The sequence below is a fragment of the Petaurus breviceps genome, unplaced genomic scaffold (genome assembly GCF_028583685.1).
Source record: "Petaurus breviceps papuanus isolate PSGF00001 unplaced genomic scaffold, PetGlider_PUasm1.0 175, whole genome shotgun sequence".
In the NCBI taxonomy this organism is placed as follows: Eukaryota; Metazoa; Chordata; class Mammalia; order Diprotodontia; family Petauridae; genus Petaurus; species Petaurus breviceps.
The window spans coordinates 55,291,989-55,297,705 of NW_027185764.1; positions in this window are offsets into that span (position 1 = coordinate 55,291,989).

A 5,717-nucleotide genomic window follows, 5' to 3' on the forward strand; every position below is an offset into this window, starting at 1 on the left:
GAGAGAGAGAGAGAGAGAGAGAGAGAGAGAGAGAGAGAGAGAGAGATTGTTCTTGATGATGAGGAACTGCATCCTCTGAGGCAACACCAGTTTCTCATGATCTAGTGGCTCAAGAGAAATTGTTATGTGAGAGAGTTAGATGAGCAAATAGAGTGGTTGGTTTGGAGTCAGGAATACCTGAGTTCAAATCTGAGGTGTTTACTAGCTGTGTGATACTGGGTAAGTCACTTAATCCTGTTTGACTCAGTTTCCTCATCTATAAAATGAGCTGGAGAAGGAAATGGCAAACAATTTTGGAAGTTTTCTTTGCTCAAGAAAACCCTAAATGGAATCACAAAGAGTCAGACAAAAGTAAAAATGACTGAACAATGACAACAGCATATATAGACTCCGGGAAGCGATTGAGTAAATGTTAATGTAGATTAAATTTGAAAGTACATCAATAGTACTTTTGTTTTCACCCTGAAAGCTGATTATTAGACATTTGCCAACCACCCATTCACTCATGGTGATTCACATAGGCATGAGTGATGCTGCCAAAAGGAGCCTAGAAACTTTTGCCAAAGTGAATCCTGAAGTCTATTAAGACAAAGGTTGTGTTTTCCTTATTGATGCTCATTAAAGAAAGTGTATGCAGAAGAGGAAAAAAATATGATGTGGAAATGAGCAACGGGATAGGAAGATGGTACCTGAAAATGGTATCTCCAGTTTTAGACTCCCATTAAATACACAGTAATGGAGTAAAAAATTTGATTACCACTAACAAAGTTTGCTTAATCTATCTATCTATCTATCTATCTATCTATCTATCTATCTATCTATCTATCTATCTATCTATCTATCTATCTGCCTGGTGCCTTGAACATATAATGCAAATGCATTAACATTTAAAAGGATCAGGGAATGGCAAAACTGACTATACATATCAACCAAGCTAAACACTATATTTTATAGTAGTTGCACTAAAAGGAGGAAGAAACCGTGCTGACTCACTGAATTTCTCAGGAGACACAATCCTAGAAGTGAGCCTCTAGTAAAGCCCATGGTATGAAATGTCTAAACTCAAATGACCAGCATTTAAGTAACTGGAAAGAGAAACTAGAGGTCCTACAAAAAGGGAGCCAAGTTTATTTCATGGGAATTAACTGAAACATGCTGGAATAGAAACTGTTAATTGAATATATGGCATTGTATAAAAACTATTCAAAGGAAATTGATCACATAAAGGGCAGGGGTGGGAGTAGCACTATGTATTAAAATGTAGACAGTGAATTCCTTAAAGAATTAAAGAGGTAAAGCGTGGTAGAGAATATTTAAGAACAAAATAATGGAGTGATGAATGAGTTCATGAATAGGACATCATTTATTATACTATTGTTGCATGATTATTCTTGTTCTTCAGTCATTTTTAGTTATGTCTAACTCTTTGTGTCTCCTTTTGATGTTTTCTTGGCAAAGATGCAGGAATGGTTTGCCATTTCTTTCTCCAGCTCATTTTATACTGAAGAAGCTGAGACAAACAGAATGAAGTGACTTGCCCAGGGTCACACAGTTAGTAAGTGAGGTTGGATTTGAATTCACAAGGGTGAATCTTCCTGATTCTAGACCTGGTACTCTATTCATTGCACTACTGGGCTTCCTTTTGCATGATTTCTACATGCTAACACTGTTCCTTACCAGAGTAGGGATACAAATACAAAAGCAAAGACAGTCTCTTCCTTCAAAGAGTTTACATCCATCTTACTGGGAGGAGACAATCTGGAAAGGGGAGTAGTGTTCAGGGAAGAGAATTTGTTTTTGAAGTTATAGAGAAGGTCAATGTAATCATAGGGGAAAAGATTGACACACCCTTTCTAGGAAAATGATAGTTGAATTGATTATGGTTTTATAATAAATCTAAATGGAGAGGTGGAAAGGGAGGAGGTAGGCTGGGTCAAGGCATCAGGTAAAAGATGAGCAGAGAATGAAGTAAATCCCGGCTGTAGTAGGCAAATGAAGCAACAACTGTTCAGAACAGCAAGGAAGGAAGCCAGGAAAGCCAGGAGGGAGAGTTGAAGAAGAAGAATATTCCAGACATGAGGGACAGTTAGTGAAAAAGAACAGTATTAGGAGATGTAGTGTTGTTGGTGAAGATCAGTAGGTGGAGGGGAGTAAAGTTTAAGAAGAGAACATAGGAAGATTTTTGAAAGATAAAAAAAGTGTTTTATATTTGACTTAATGAGGTTGTGTGTGTGTGTGTGTCTTTGTGATATATTTAGACTTGACCTTTATGAAGATAACTTTGGCAACTGAGTTAAAGATGTGCTGGAGTAGGGAGAGATGAGGCAGGGAGAATAACCAGAAAGTTATTGTAATAGGCCAAGTGTGATGTGATAAGGGCCACCATAAGAGTGGTAGCAGTATCAGAGGAGAGAAGTGTGTATATGCAAGAGATATTAGGAAGCTAAAAAGGACACAATTAGTAATAGATTGAATGAGGGGGAGGGCAGGAGGCAGTGGGAGTGAGAAAGAGACAGAGAGAGAGAGAGAGAGAGAGAGAGAGAGAGAGAGAGAGAGAGAGAGAGAGAGAGAGAGAGAGGAGTTGAGGTTTATAACTAGCTTGCAATGATGGGTGACTGGAAAAATGGTGAAAGCTTCAACTTTCATAAAGAATTTCAGAAAAAGAGAAGGTTTGGAGGAGGGGAAATAGGAGTTTCAGTTGTGGACATCTGAATTTAAGGTGTACTTTGGACATATACATCCAAGAAACAGGCACATAGAGATGAAGGTCAAGAGAAGTTGGCTGGATAAATAGATCTCAAAATTATATGAGCAGAGATGATAATTGAATCTATGGGAATGGACCAGAACACTGTGAGTAGTATAGAAGGATTAGAGAAAGCCCAGAAGAGAACTTTCAAAGCTGCCTACATTTAGTGGACTCACTGAAGATCCAACAGAAGAGACTGAGAAAGATCAGGCAGACATTTATAAGGAGAACCAAGAGATACTAAAATATATATTAAAGTATGTTTTACTATTCCTCTTGAAAAAGATGACAAGTTATTGACAAAAATATATTTAGATAGATTGGGAGCTAGTCAAAAAGTCAGACTCAAAGAGTAGTCATTAATGGTTTACTGTGAACTTGGGGAAATATCACCATTTTAGGTCCTTTAGGGATCTGTGTTTGATGCAGAGTTGTTTAACATTTTTATCCATCACATGGGTAAAGGAATAGTATATAAGATAACAAAATTTGTAGGTAAAACAAAGCTTGGAGGTATAGCTAACTCAGGATGGCAGTCAAAATCCAAAAAGATCTTGAAATTTATTAGAGACCGACAGAAAATCTTTACTTGGGTATAGAAGAGTCCCACAAACCACATCATTTGATTTCGGTTCAGCCAGTCACTGAGAGGAGAAATCCTTGTTTGGAAGTGGTCCTCCATCACCACCTTCAACAACTTCTGACCAACTATCATCAACAGGCAGATAAGCACAGGGACTGTAGGAGTTACAGTACCTCCCCTTCATTCTACTGATCTTATTTCTAGCTTAGTACTTGAAGCCAATGTAAGATGTAGCTTTTGAGGAGAAGGTACCAGCCATCACCACTGATTATCACCCAATTGCCACCCACGGAGTAGGCTAACAGCCTAGCTGAAGCATCCTGAAGGTGATATAACAGGCAAGATGTGGCTGGCAGTTCAAACCACCGCCTTGCCTTGATCATCTCCTCAGATTCTGGTAGAGACAGTTCTGGGTCAAGGACCTAAGAATTTGGGGAATAATAATGCTTTCAGTACAGTGCCTGTGACCATCAGTCTAGGAAACAACCTTTGTATAGATGCCACCTGGGAACTGTTCCTTCATAGCTACAGCTTCAGAGACTGAAGACCCAGAAAAAAATGTCCTTGGAATTGTCAAATGCAAATGGTCCAACATCAGAAACTCATGTGATCAACAGAAATGACATGAAAGAAGAGACATCATCATCTGCTCCCTAAGCACCATGGGACATTTCCTTCTGATTTGTAACTGAAAACTTCAAAGTATGTTTTCATTCCCATTAGAATGTAGGCTCGTTGAGATCATAGACTGTTCACTTTTTTATTTGTATTTCCAGAGCTTAGCACAGTACCTTGTACACAGGAAGCACTTAACAAATGCTTCAAATTAATTTCATTCATTCAACAAAAATCAGAAATCTAACATGGAAGGTTGATTAAGTATGATAAATTAAATTCAATTTTATTAAATGCAAGACTAAAAAAATCTGTTTCAGTGGGTTACTAAATCAATATGGGTGAGTGGCATAAAGTTGTAATAACAAAGCTAATGAAAATTTAGGTTTCATTAATTAAAGTGACTTTTTCAGGAATAAGAAGATGTTAGTCCCTTTGTTCTCTGCCCTGGTGAGAACATTCCTGGAGAATTATGTCTGGGAATGCTTTACTAAATGTTTAACTACTGGCTCTATGAAAATACAAGATACACCTTTGAGGTTAATCTGCATTATTAACATTGTTTCCATCATTTTCTTAAGTCTGGACTGTCAACAAAACAATAAATCAAGCCCCGATTTGTAGTATTTGTCACTTTCTAAGATGTGTATGAAAATTTGACAGTTGGTTGTTTTGAGCCCTATATGATCTGGCTCCAGCACACCCTTGGATATGGCCACCACAGTTTAAAAATGATATTAATAAGATGAAAAGAATTCAGAGGAGAGAAAACAAGGGAACAAAGGTCTTGATTCCAGTCATGAGGACTGGTTGAAGGAACTGGAAAGTTTAACCTAATCAGGTGGGATGTGATATTTCCAAATATTTGAAATATTATATAAATAGGGATTCAATTTATTTTGTTTGTCCTCAGGGAGTTGAGCAACGATGCATAGAAATTACAAAGAAGCAAATTTAGTCCTGAAGTTTGGTTAAATAGTCCAACCAAACAGAAACAAAGAAAAACTTCCTAATGATAATTAGGTAAACTGGAGCTCCAAATTAGCTCTCACTGGCTCTGAAGAGCTACTTGTTAATTTCTCAGTGGAAACATTTCCACCTCAGAAATCCACAAATGCTACAAATTAGATTTTGATTCATTGTTTTGTTGATTGAACTCTAGACTTCAGAAAGAGATGGAGAATGTAGTTTAATTTTACATTGTGTCAAGTATTTTTTTTTTTCCCAGAGCAGGCTGTTAACCATTTATCAGCATTGATTGTTTTTTGAAAGTTTTTTGAAAGCTTGCATGGACTACTATGAAAGTCATTCCTTTGGAATGGGATTCTGCACATTGGAGGATTTCAAGTAGAGTTAAGAGGACAACTTGGTATGTTTTCATTTATTCATTCATTCATCCTTTTCAGATCTAGGTCAGATTAAATGAAGATTTCTTCCACGTCTAAGGTTCTGCCAACAAAAGATGGAGAAATAGAAATCAAAGATTATCAAATACATTATAAAATAGATCCTTCGCCTTTCAATGAGATATACAGCCACTAGGTGAGAATGAACTGTAATCAATGGTACAGAAAGAGCTTAATTAGTAAATCACCCTCACTATCAATGGAAAGGTGTGATGGTGTTGGAGGTAGGCAAATGTTTGCATTTTCTTTCTTTTAAAAATATTTATTTTATTCTGAACTTAAGAAATGAAGCAAGTATTTCTATAACATAGTAGGATAGAAAAAAAAGATTGAACATAAAACTGCAACTCTGGTATGTACAATT